At 37.7% G+C, this 14,623-nt stretch overlaps 1 long non-coding RNA gene across 1 annotated transcript in view; it reads right to left on the minus strand.

Moving 5' to 3' along the window:
• Positions 1-14,623, minus strand: part of LOC100579340 — a 121,561-nt gene that overhangs the window by 14,962 nt on the left and 91,976 nt on the right. The window lies entirely within an intron of this gene.

Raw genomic sequence — 14,623 nt, forward strand, 5'->3', positions numbered from 1 at the left:
GTTGAGGCAGGGGGATCACTTAAGGCCAGGAGTTCAAGTCCAGTCTAGGCATAATAGTAAGATTCCATCTCTTAAAAAATAAATACATAGGCCGGGCGCGGTGGCTCAAGCCTGTAATCCCAGCACTTTGGGAGGCCGAGGGGGGTGGATCACGTGGTCAGGAGATCGAGACCATCCTGGCTAACACGGTGAAACCCCATCTCTACTAAAAATACAGAAAAATTAGCCGGGCGTGGTGGCGGGCACCTGTAGTCCCAGCTACTCGGGAGGCTGAGGCAGGAGAATGGTGTGAACCCGGGAGGCAGAGCTTGCAGTGAGCTGAGATCGCGCCACTGCACTCCAGCCTGGGTGACAGAGCGAGACTCCGTCTCAAATAAATAAATAAATAAATAAATAAATAAATACGTACATACATACATACATAAATTGCAGTGGTCTGGTAAACATAAAAATGAAAAATAATTGTGATGGAGGAGACCACTTTATAATAATTTTTATTAAGCCATCTCAAAGACATATTACTTAATCACTGCAATAACTTTCTCATAAATGGTCATGGTTTTGTCACCACAATTACAGGAAATTTTGCTATATGAGGAAAAGACCCAATTAGCACAACTGCCTTTCTGGGTGCTTCAGGCCCAATAAGCTTATTACACATTATTCCTCAGTTGTTTCAACCCAGATAGCTACTTGCTTCTAAAAGAACCTCCAAATGTTACATTGTCATCTACAATCTAGACACTCATTTCTTAGGTGGTTTACTGTTTGACCTTCTGGGAAAGTTTTACATTATTAGCACCAAAGAATAGCATCAATTTCTATGAAGGAAATTGACAGTAAATAAAGCCTTGTTGCAGAGAACAACTTTAATATACCAAATAATGATGTTCCTTGATGACCATTGTTTTTTGTTGTTGTTTTGTTTTGTTTTGTTTTTTGTTTTGTTTTGTTTTTTCACAAAGTCTTACCCTGTTGCCCAGGCTGGAGTGCAATGGTGCAATCTCAACTCACTACAACATCCGCCTCCCAGGTTCAAGTGATTCTCCTGCCTCAGCCTCCCAAGTAGCTGGGATTACAGGTGCCTGCCACCAAGCCTGGCTAATTTTTTGTATCTTTAGTAGAGACTGGGTTTCACCATGTTGGCCAGACTGGTCTCGAACTCCTGACCTCGCTATCTGCCTGTCTCAGCCTCCCAAAGTGCTGGGATCACAGGCGTGAGTCACTGTGCCTGGCCCTTGATGACTGTCTTGAAAAATTTTTAGGGCATGACCATCTTCCCACTGTTATCCAAAAAAAATTTCTGAGGTGAGTCCTCTCCACCATCAGATAATGACTTCTTAAAGAAGTATAGACAAATCTTCCTTTATTCATTCACTTTACAGCTACTGACTGAGCATGTACAATGTGCCAGGCACTGTATTAGGTGCTGAGGATATATCCGTGAATAAGATAGACATACATACTATTTATATTTCCAGAGAATCTGCCCATCTGAACAAGGTCACCTAGGTAAGTAACTTCACCCAAGCTATCCAAGTGACAGCTCTATGCTTTTTGAAGGGTTTCTCCCACAAGGTTTTTTATAATAAGTTCATGGGTGCTATTATCTGAACAAACTATCCACCCCAAAAGTTGACTAAAACAGAAAAGGCAAGCCTCTTTTAACTGACCCTGAACTCCAAAGTCAGGCAAAATAATTGTCAGATGATCTGACAGGCTGCATAGATGAATCACTTACTTTGACTCAGCCTACTGAGTCATTTTTACTGTAATAAGGCATTCTATAATGTCACATTTCTTAGTTTACTCAGGTTTTATAATAATGCTATTTTTCCCATTTTAATTGTTTGAGGACACAGCATTGAGTCAAATTCTTCTCAAAAAGAACTTAGTCACCTACGGCAACTACTTCAATTTTTCCAGGTTGTAGGTTAGTCCATAATATCTCTGTTCTAACTCCTTTTTTCCTTTTCTCCTTATTTATCTTAAATATAAACACACAAACATTCCTCACAAGATACTCTTTAATTTCCTTTTCCTTTTCTTCACTTTTCTCTTGGACAACTTCTACCACACCTATAGTTTCAAGAAGCACCCCTCAGAGATGACCCTTTCTTTGGTATCACTTGCTCTGGCTCTTTCTTCTGAGAACGGTTGTGGTTGCTGGCTCTAGCTCTTTCTTCTGAGAACAGTTGTGGTTGCTGCAGAAGCAGCTTGAGTCAGCCTGAACCTGAACTGTCATCTGGCAGCCTGGAGCTGAGGTGGTGATGCAGCCCTGGGAGGCTAAGCCTTTGCATGTCTTAATGGACGCACATCAAGGTCAAGCAAACTGCAAACAAGAGTTAGTAAGAAACCGAGATGACCCGGCAAGACAAATCACTCAATGAGCTGGCAAGATGGGCTAGGAATGGTCAGAACTGGAGGCGAAAACTGGAATTAGGGATAAATTCCAATGACAAATTCCAATTGTCAACTTCCCTATCAGTTTCTTTCCCTTCCCAAACAATTCAGTTCCAAAGCCATTTGTGGGAGCATAGCCATACAGTATTTGCTGAAAGTAGGAGGCAGCCATGGGGACCTTGAGCAGACTATCAGAGCTCACCCAGGGTGAGGAGGGGATCCACCTAGAGGAGGAGGTTGCTGTGAGTATGAGAACCTGAGTAGGGTAGGGAGGAAGACCACATGATGGGGAGATGAGATGAGGAAGGCATCTAGACTGGAGGGAGACCTGGAATGAGATTTCAAAGCTCAAGCAAGGCGAGCAGGGCATCAATTAAAAAAAGGCAGACTGGCATAGGTGTTGGGGCCAAGGAGGATAAGGAGGGTGTCTATGCAGGGTGTCCCAGTGTGGGAAGTTAGAGCTTGGGCAGGGTGGAGAGGGCATCCATGGGGGGATTGGACATATAGCATGACATCGGTTACTGGAGCCCATGGAAAGATAAAGCAGGACTTCCATGGAGGGGAAGTGTCTAACACGTGGTGTTGGAGCCCAAGTGAGCTAGGAAAACATCCATGCAAGGGAAGGAGTAATGGTTGAGATGGGAGATTAATTATATTCAAGAAAACTGATCAAATAAATGTACACAGAAATATCTGTGTAAACCCATAACTTTCATTATCTAGATATATATCAAAAAAAAAATATAAACGTGTATACGCATGTATAAATGTGAATATATGGATATAAGTATGTGTGTACATCACCTACCTCTGTCCACCCCAAAGGACTGGGAGCAGCAATACCCCAACAGCAGTGAGTACTCCTAGTAACCAGATCTTGGCTTCTGGATACTGTCCTCCATCAAAAGGGATAAAGGCTCAAAGAAGAAATGGCTAATTATAGGATTGGGGCAGGAATATTATACGCAAAGTAAGCAAGGAAGTAATCAAAGAATGATAGGGACAGGTCTGAAAATACAAAAAGCAATTTAAAGAAAGACTGACCAAATAGGTGACAATTTGAGCATCAACATAAATAATAGCAATAATTATAATCCATTAAATAAAAATTGAAAACCATTAAGCCATAGTGATATAAATAAACAATTAAAAGATTGATTAGAAAAGGGATATTTACATAGTTTCAAAATACCTTCCCACAGAAAACTTATTAATTGCAAAGAGAAAAATAATAAGTTTACAGTAAAGAAGACTGACAGATATCACCTAAATTGAGTAATCAAAATGATTAGTTGTAGGACAAATGGCCATGATATGCCAAGTGATAGAATGCAGTGAGAAGAACACAGCATTACTTCTGCAATTAGTCTTTATTTTTCAGATAACAAGTAAAATTTTTTTTTTTTTTTTGAGATGGAGTCTTGCTCTGTCACCACCAGGCTGGAGTGCAGTGGTGCAATCTCGGCTCACTGCAAGCTCCTCCTCCCGGGTTCACGCTATTCTCCTGCCTCAGCCTCCCGAGTAGCTGGGACTACAGGCGCTCACCACCACGCCCGGTTAATTTTTTGTATTTTTAGTAGAGACAGGGTTTCACCATGTTAGCCAGGATGGTCTCGATCTCCTGACCTCGTGATCCGCCCGCCTCAGCCTCCCAAAGTGCTGGGATTATAAGCGTGAGCCACCGCGCCTGGCCTACAAGTAAAAATTATGTATATTTATCATGTACAACATGATGTTCTGATATACGCATACATTGTGGAATGCCTAAATCAAGCGATTTAACATATGCGTTACCTCATATACTTATTTTTGAGACAAGAACACTTAAAATCTACTCATAGCCATTTTCAAGTATGATGCATTGTTATTAAGTATAGTCACCATGATGTATAATAAATCTCCTGAACTTATTACTCCTGTCCAACTGAAATGTTGTGTCCTTTGACCAACATCTCTCCAATCTCTCCACCCCACCTCACGCCCAGCCTCTGGTAACAAAGGTAGATTGGTCTTGGGTCCAATCCTAGAGACCTTGGTTACCAAAATCCTTCAAGACATATCAACCTACTGGGCAATTTGATGCCACCTGGACTCTACCAGGAAATTAGAGCAAGGCTCCATCACTTTGGATAATCTGAAAAGCACAATTCAACTTCTGTGTGGGCTCAGGAGATACAACTACATCACAAACAAATAGAATGAGGTATAGGCAAAAGCTATAAAATTTCCTGAAAATGATCCTTATGCCTAAGCTCTCACAGAAGTATATTTGTGTATTTTCATTGTCAGTCAACTTGATAAACTCAGTGATCAACCTTCACTACACTACCTTCCATCCTTTGAATTCAAGTCCTGGGTTCTAAGCCTGACTCTATTTTTAATTATCAAGTCATTTAATGTTTCCAAGGCTCCATTTCTTCAAGTATATTATGAATAGCTTGTACTGGAAGGTCTCTACGGAAACTTTCAGCTTGTCTACAGAGGAACAGAGGAACTTCTATGACTTCATATATATATATATATATATAAACGTATATATAAAGTATATATATAGAAATGTGTATATATATAAAGTGTGTGTATGTGTGTGTGTGTATATATATATATATATATACTTCAAGTTCTGGGATACATGTGCAGAACGTGCAGGTTTGTTACATAGATATACAAGTGCCATGGTGGTTAGTTGCACCCATCAACCCATCATCTACATTAGGTATTTCTCCTAATGCTATCCCTCTCCCAGCCCCTCACCCCCTGATAGGCCCCAGTATGTGATGTTCCCCTCCCTGTGTCCATGTGTTCTCATTGTTCAACTCCCACTTATGAGTGAGAACATGCAGTGTTTGGTTTTCTCTTCCTGTGTTAGTTTGCTGAGAATGATGGTTTCCAGCTTCACCCATTTCCCTGCAAAGGACATGAACTCATCCTTTTTATGGCTGCCTAGTATTCCATGGTGTATATGTGCCACATTTTCTTTATCCAGTCTATCATTGATAGACATTTGGGTTGGTTCCAAGTCTTTGCTATTGTGAATAGTGCTGCAATAAACATATGTGTGCATGTGTCTTTATAGTTGAATGATTTATAATCCTTTGGGTATATATCCAGTAATGGGATTGCTGGGTCAAATGGTATTTCTGGTTCTAGATCCTTGAGGAATCGCCACACTGCCTTCCCCAATGGTTGAACTAATTTACACTCCTACCAATAGTGTAAAAGCATCCATATTTCTCCACATCCTCTCCAGCACCTGTTGTTTTCTGACTTTTTAATGATTGCCATTCTAACTGGCATGAGATGGTATCTCACTGTGGTTTTGATTTGCATTTCTCTATTGACCAGTGATGACGAGCTTCTTTTCATGTTCGCAGGCTGCATAAATGTCTTCTTTTGAGAAGTGTCTGTTCATACACTTTGCCCACTTTTTGATGGGGTTGTTTGTTTTTTCTTATAAATTTGTTTAAGTTCCTTGTAGATTCTGGATATTAGCCCTTTGTCAGATGAATAGATTGCAAACATTTTCCCCCATTCTGTAGGTTGCCTGTTCACTCTGATGATAGTTTCTTTTGCTATGCAGAAGCTCTTTAGTTTAATTATATCCCATTTGTCTATTTTGGCTTTTGTTGCCATTGCTTTCAGCCATTTTAGTCATGAAGTCTTTGCCCATGTCTATGTTCTGAATGGTATTGCCTAGGTTTTCTTCTAGGGTTTTTATGGTTTTATGTTTTACACTTAAGTCTTTAATCCATCTTGAGTTCATTTTTGTATAAGGTGTAAGGAAGGGATCCAGTTTCAGTTTTCTGCATATGGCTAGCCAGTTTTTCCAACACCAGTTATTAAATAGGAAATCCTTTCCCCATTGCTTGCTTTTGTCAGGTTTGCTATGACTTCATTTCTAATTTGCCCCACAAGGATTCACAGAAATAGTTGTCACACAAACTCTTTTTAGTTATGAGGAGGAATCAATTCTACCTTACATCTTTACTCATAGAGTCATAGCATCTTGGAGTCAGTGGATTTATGTAATAATTGGAAGAACAAGGGTGAGACAAGATTAAGTTCACAATAAGAGTTAGAGTTAGATTAAAACTAAAGAGATAGGTAGAGTGCAAACACTGACCATTTTAGGGTATGGGACACTTAGAAGTGCTCTCAAACTGAAGAGAAGATGGCATTGAAGAAGGATGGGAAATAATTGTTGCTCAAAACCAATGAGGGAAGCAATAGGGCTTACTATGGGAAGAACAGAGCAATTTATTATGCTCTTAGGAACATTACCTCATTACTCCTCATCTCAAGCCTGGGTGGCAGATACTGTTATTGCCCCCATTTCACAGAGAAGAAAACTTAGGCACAGAACAAGTAAATAACCTGCCTGAAGTCACACACTAACAGGTTGAAGAGTTGAGATGCTCAGTCTGACTACAGAGCCCCTACTCTTGACCACTCTCCTTCCTCTAAGAAAGGAAAGAAAGATGAGGAAAGTATATTTAATTTCAGAAATGAACAAGGATAATACTGAAGAAATGCTCTTCTGATGGCCTTGATGTTCTGAGTCAAGAAGGAAACACCATCTGCTCAGCTAAAGGTCAAGGATGAGGCTAGGGATTAAGAAAAAAAGAGTGGTTTACAAAAGCCTTTTAAGACTGGAAAAGGGACCCTGCTACAGATGAATAAAAGAATTGCTAAGCATCATCGGTGGCCTAAATGAGTTTGGAACATTTGCACTAGTAATGACACCATCAGCATGGTTATGCAACTTTCTTGAGCACTTCTCAGAAACCCAGAAGTAGAAATCAAGAAAACAGATCGTTGATCTACAGCTGGGGGCCTGGAAACGAGGTGATATGGACAGTGAGTGTCTTAAGGGAATTGAGGATGTTGGTTGAGAATAGTTGAAGTAATTGATCATTGGGTCAGGCCAAATTGGAAAGGAAGCAAAGCTAATGAATATCTGTGGAGTCAAATCATAAGAATGAAAGATACTTCCTTTTCAGTGTATAAAAACTTTTGAAATTTATTGTAACAATTTTATTTTAAACATTTAATTATATGAAGCAAGAACAAGCTACCTTACATTTTATTCTTTAATTGAAAACTACATATATCTACTAATTACTAAGTACACTGAATCAAGAGTCAAAAGAGTTAGAACTAGTCCCAGATCTGTACTAGTGAACTATGTAACCAACTAAGCCACTCAGCCACTTTGTGCCTCAGTTTGTACCTCTGTTAAAAAAAAAAAAAAGAAATGAAGAAAGAAAAAGGAAAAGGAAAATTTGATTTAATAATCTAATATTCTATGCTTCATTACTTCCTTTCATTCCATGACAAAAATAAATTGCTGAAATCTCCAAGCTAGTTACCTAACTTTAACATAACTGAAACTTACTTTCCTGAATATGTGTTAAATATAATGTTTTTAAACCAAAAAGCTGCACATCCTTCAATATCGACTTCATAGTTTCAATAGCCAGACAGCAAAATAATGTACAAAATACAACAGAGCCATTAGCTACTCAACACCTCCATCTTCAGGGTCTCAATAAATCTGAAAATAGGATGATGATCCACATAGTACACATAATAACTTTTAAGACAATGCTGTCTCAAAGTAGACTAAGTTAGGAATTATGTTGGCACCATGCCAAATGAGTCTTCCTTTTTCAATGATTTGATTTCAATTATTTTTCTTTCTTTTAATATCCTCTTCACTCCTTTATGTCATATATTTTTTATCATCTAGAACTGTAGACATTTACTAATCAATATTTACCAAATATTTTCTGAATTTAGAATTATTTTGTTTGGAATTAATTGATTCCTTGAAGCTAGTGCTCCTTGAGTCCAGAGCTTCCTGGTCCGTGCTGGACTCAAAGAAGGAGAAATACATTCCTGGAAGTACATTTAAGGGCCCTTCACCATCCCTCATGGCTGTGTGGATGGTGCCTGGTGTTATTGATGGAGCATGTGCCCTGGATTGAGGAAGATCTGACTCCAAATCTTAGTTTAGTTGCTTATGAGCTTTGGTGAGACCTGAGACAACTTTTCCTACATGGCAGAGCTTCACTTTTCTTATTCATTTAAGCTAAGAGGAGTTTGCCTCCTTACAGTGTTGTCATAAGGACTAAAATACATAACGTCTACTAAATACCAAAAAATAAATATTTTTCCCTCCCCAATCCTTCATAAAAGAGACAGTAGAATGTTAACTCTATAAGCATGAAGATTTACACACAAGGGGCTGACATTTCTTAAAGCATGTGCCGGGAACACTAACACGCAAAGCTTCCACATACACAGTGCTGCGCCCCTAGTGGACTGTCTATGGAAGTACTTCACAATTACGCAACGGTTTAAAAAGTTTGAAGCAAAATAGATTTTATAATGAGAAAAGAAGCATCTCTGTGAGGAAAGGATCCTAAATTGATTTATTTAGTCAACAAGTGTTTACGCAGTACCAGAAACTGCACTTAGCATTCAGGGTATAAGACATAGTTCTGCTCTCAAAGAGATCTCAAGAAAATTGTTTTGGCATTCTCATTTATAAAGGTGTGTTTCCAGAGTCTCAACTTAAGAACTCTAGTTATATTGACTTTAGGATTCAGATGTGTTTAGAATGCAGTTGTTTGGGAAGATTAGGTGGTCCCAGCAGAAGTCTATTTATATTAGGAAATCAAGGTGCCTTCTGGAGAGAAAAAACTCATCCCGCGTTTGGACCAAATTGGATCCAAGGATTCAGAGCTGGGGGAGGTGTGATTATGAATGTGTAGTTGAGTTTATCCTTGTCCCCAAAGCATACAAACGAAAAAGGAGGCTACAGGAAGAGAGCAATTAGTAAGTAGATAGGCTATTTCACTGAGCTTTCATTGGGATATTTTGAGGGAAAGTTGGCACCATTGAAGTCAACAGTTTTGAGGGAAAAAAAAAAGTCTCTTTAATTCCTCATATAAATGAAGATTCAGCATGTAGTTCAGCTTCTACCACATAGTAAGTGCTCCATAAATACATGTGAATGTATAAATATTGAGTTCCTTTCTTTATGTGTTATCAACTCTAGAAAAAATAAATAAGACACATCTTTGTGGGACTAATTACAATTAGCACTGCAAAAAAAAAAAAGTATATGCTAATCGTTCTAGAATCACAAAGCCAAAAGAAATGTGTTTATCTGGTGAGGTTACTGTGATATCAAGAGACAAATTTATAGCTGATCAACGAAAGGTGAGAAGATCAGATGGGCAGAGGGGGCTGCCAGGTAAGGGAAGAACATAAGCAAAAGGCTTGAAAAATTTTGATGAATTAGGAGCCAAAACACCTCACAATGGATGCTGAGGATTGAGGCTTCCTTCTTTATTGGTGAAAAAAAAACAGGAAAAACAGTGGAAATGAAAACTCACTTTTTGATGTTTTCTCCCACTGTTTTGACATAGTTCATGTCCCTCCATTACTATCTATTCTGAATTTTCATGTTCTAAGCTTACTAAGAACCACACAGCCCTCTGTAAATATGAATTATGTACAATGAACTAAATCAGTGCCTCAATTCTCTTTTCTTTGGAAAAGTACGCCTAAGTTAAAGTCAGTAGAGAACACTCCCACCAGCAATGTATCAGGGTTCTAGTTTCTTCATATTCTTGCCAACACTTATTATTGTCTCTTTTTTATTATAGCCTCTAAAGTGAATGTGAAGTGGCACCTCATTGTAGTTTAAATTTGCATTTCCCTAATGACTAATGATGTGGAGTATCTTCTTATGTGCTTATTAGCCATTCACATATATCATCTCTAAAGAATTATCTATTCTAATCCTTTGTCCATTTTTTGAGTTACTTGTCTTTTTGTTATTAAAGTGTAAGTGTAGTTTTTATATTCCATACACAAGTACCTTATCAGATATATGATTTACAGGTATTTTCTTCAAATCTGTCAGTTTTTTTTTTTTTACTTTCTGTTAGTTTTTTACCTCAAGAGAATTGTTCATTTCATCTAAGTTTCTAATTTATTGGTATAAAGTTGTTCACAATGTCTGTGAACTCTGTAGTGATTTCATTTCTTTCATGCCTGGTACTGTCACTGAAAACAGGCAAATTCTGTAAAATATAAGAGACTCATTCTGAGCCAAATATTGTTACAGTAGTTAGCTACACAGGCATGAGCAGAGAAGGAGAGGGCTACCCCACACACATACACACCAGTAGTGTTGGGTGGCCATCAGGTGATGGTCAAGTGGTTGTTAACTGTTTCTCTAAAGTAATAATTAGTCACAGCCCACACGGGGGAAAGGCAGTCTCCCAATAGATAGGAAAAACCTGAAACTGGTAATCAGCGGCTTCCCTGTAAGATCTCAGGAGTTGGGCATGTGGACTCAAGCATGTGTGTTAAGAGGCAAAATGGCAGAGTTTAATTGGTATGTGACCTCCTAGAAACATTTGGCTGATGAGGGAAGAACGCCTCACATGAGCACCCATACAATTCCAGGAAACACACTGCGCATGCTCATCTCCCAAGCACTAGCAAGCCACTGTGCATGCAGACAGCCCACCCCAAGGGAAGAATTAGGGGAGAAGGAATGCAAGACCCCTAAGTATGCCAACATAAAAAACCCCAAGTCCAAAGGTCAAACTGCACACTTGTCTTTCAAGTTACTCACTCAGCCCTCTTCCAAGTGTACTTTCCTTCTTTTGGTTCCTGCTCTAAAGCTTTTTAATAAACTTTCACTCCTGTTCTAAAACTAGCCTCGGTCTCTCCTTCTGCCTTATGCCCCTCGGTGGAATTCTTTCTTCTGAGGAGGCAAGATTTGATGCTGCTGCAGACCCCTATGGATTCGCTGCTGATAACAATAGGAGGACCAATGACCCATGACACAGCCCCAGGGTGTCCTGAGAACATGTGCCCAAGGTGGGCGGGCTATAGCGTGGTTTTATACATTTTGGGGAGACATATGACTTCAATCAATACATGTAAACGTTACATTGGTTCAGTCTGGAAGGCAAGAAAACTAAGTGTGTGGTGTCGGGAGGAGTTTCAGGTCATATGCGGAGTCCAGGATTTTCTGATTGGCAATAGGTTGAAAGAGTTAAGTCATCACCTAAAGACCTAGAATCAATAGAAGGGAGCGTCTAGGTTAAGATGCCGGATTGTGGAGAACAAGATTCTTATCATGTACATGAAGCTTCCGAGTAGCAGGCTTCAGAGAGAATAGATTGTAAATGTTTCTTATCGGGTGTAAAAAGGTACCAGACTCTCAGTTAATTCTTTCCTGTATCAGGAAAAAGAACTGGAAAGGGAAGGGGATTCTCTACAGGATATAGATTTTCCCCACGAGAGGCAGCTTTGCAGGCCATTTCAAAATGTGTCAAAGAAATATATTGGGGGGTAAAATACTTGAACTGCTTTCAGAGCCTGCTGTCATTTTGGTATCTTATTGCTACAAAGAGTCTGCTTTGTCAGTTGTAAGGTCTCTGTTTTAATATTAATGCTGGTCAGTTGTGCCAAGAGGAGGAGGGTATGTCTGACCAGCACCCTCAACCCCTGCACCCACCACCCCTCTTTCCCATCATGGCCTAAACTAGATTTTCAGGTTTGCTTTGGCATACCCTTTGCCCCGATGGGGGGTCCATCAGTCAGCTGGGGGCTTAGAATTTTATTCTTGGTTTACAGTATTGATCATTTGTGGCAGGTTTTCCTGATTAGCCTTAGTATAAGTTTTCAATTTTAATAATCTTTTCAAAGAAAGAACTTTGGCTTTATTGATTTTCTTTATTGGTTATTTGTTATCAATTTTACTGATTTCTGCCTTTATATTTATTATTTCCTTCTTTCTACTTGCTTTGAGTGTAATTGGCTATTCTTCTAGTTTCCAGTGGAGAAAATTAGATCGATTTAAGACCTTCTCATAAGTGTCTTTTATTTACGTTAAAATATGTAATTGACAAATGAAAATTGTATTTATTCAAGAATGTACACCATGATTATTTGATATATATATACATCATGTAATGATTACCACAGTCAAATTAACACATCCATCACCACGCATAAAAATCTCTCTCATCAAATTTAAGTAAGTAATATAGATTATTAACTATATTCACCAGGCTGTACATTAGATCCCCAAAACTTATTCATCTTATAACTGAAAGTTTGTACTCCATGACCAACATCTCCTCATTTCCCCCGACCCCTCAGACCCTGGCAATCACTATTCTACTCTCTGCTTCTATGAATTTGACTTTTTTAGATTCCACATATGAGTGAAATCATATAGCATTTGTCTTTCTGTGTCTGGCTTATTTCACTTAACATAATGTCCTCCAGGTTTATCCAGGTTTCCATGTTTTCAAAAATGGCAAGATTTCCTTATTTTTTAGAGCTGAATAATATTATGTTATATAAATATGTGTATATATATCACATTTATAATTATATATCACATAATATATGTGATATATAATGTAACATTACATTACATTGTATATTATATACATTTAATACATATTACATTATATACTATATATTACATTAGAAATATATAAATATTACTATTTATATACATTATATATTTATATATTATGTTACATTATATGTAACTACATATTACGTTATAAATATTTATAAATATTATTACATTATATATGATTATATATACCACATATATCGCATTTATAATGTAATATAAATAATGTATATATACATATATGTAAACATTTTATATATATCACATTTTCTTTATCCATTCATCAATCTTGGCATAACTGTTTTGGATATGACACCAAAAACACAGGAAACAAAAGCAAAAGTAAACAAGCGAGACTACATCAAACTAAAAAGCTTCTGCGCAGCAAAAGAAACAATCAACAGAATGAAAAGGCAGCCTACAGAATGGGAGAACACATTTACAAACTATATATCTGATAAAGTGTTGTTATCCAAAATATATAAGAAACATACACAACTCAGCAAAAACAAATAGCCTGATTTTACAAATGGGGAAAGGACCTGAATAGACATTTTTCCAAAGAAAAAATGCAAATGGCCAACAGGTATTATATATGTAAAAGTGCTGAACATCACTGATCATCAGGGAAATGCAAATTAAAACCACAATTAGATATTACCTCACGCCTGCTGGGAGGGCTATTATCAAAAATACAGTCGCTAACAAGTGTTGCTTAGAGTGTAGAAAAAAGGGGAACCCAGTACACTGTTTGGTGGCAATGTAAATTGGTACAACCATTATTGAAAATAGTATAGAATTTCCTCAAAAAATTAAAAATAGAACCCCATATGATCCAGCAATCCCAATTCTGGGGATACATTCAATGGAAAAAGAATCAGTATCATGAAGGCAGAACTTCTTTTTTTACACAAGAACTTAATGACTAAAATCTCCTAAGTACTACTTTAGCTGCAACTCAAAAATGTTCATGGGTTGTGATTTTATCATCATTGATACAAAATATTTTATAATTTTCTGTGTGATTTCTTCTTTGACCCATGAGTTGTTTAAATGTGAGTTGTTTAACTTTTTGATATCTGGGGCTTTTCTAGTTGTAATATTTTGGTACTTTGTAATTTAATTCCATTTTGATCAGGGAACAAATTGTGTAAAATTCAATCTTTTCAAATATTTTTATGATTTATTTATGTTTCATCATATGGTCTATCTTTATATACATTTTATGAGTACTTGAAAAGAATATGGATCTTCAGTTGTTATATAATCTGGCTCATCAGTTGTTATATAGCAGTGCTATATAATCGACAATTAAGTTAAAAAAAAAAAAAAACTAAGAAGGCCTGAAAGAGAATACTGTATTACTGGAGAAATTGCAAAGATTAATTACATCATAAAGGATCTGAAGGATGCACAGGTGGTGATTACCATTACCTCCCTATTCAGCTCACCTAATTTTGCCTGTACAGAAGAGATATGGATCTGGGAAAATGGCAGTGGATTTTCACAAAATTAAGTTAGCAGTGATTCCAAACCCAACTGCTGTTCCGGATATTGTGTCATTACTGAAGCAAATCAGCACATTCTCTTGTATTCAGCTACTGATCTACAAATATTTTTATCCCTATACTTGTTAGTGAAGACCATTAGAAGTTTTCTTTCAGTTGGCAGGGCTATCAACACACTTTTACACCCTACCTAAGAAGAAACACAGTTGGAAAACTGGTTAATGGGAGATATGGAGGGTTTGAAAAAAAT

Source organism: Nomascus leucogenys, chromosome 12 (genome assembly GCF_006542625.1).
Source record: "Nomascus leucogenys isolate Asia chromosome 12, Asia_NLE_v1, whole genome shotgun sequence".
Lineage (NCBI taxonomy): Eukaryota > Metazoa > Chordata > Mammalia > Primates > Hylobatidae > Nomascus > Nomascus leucogenys.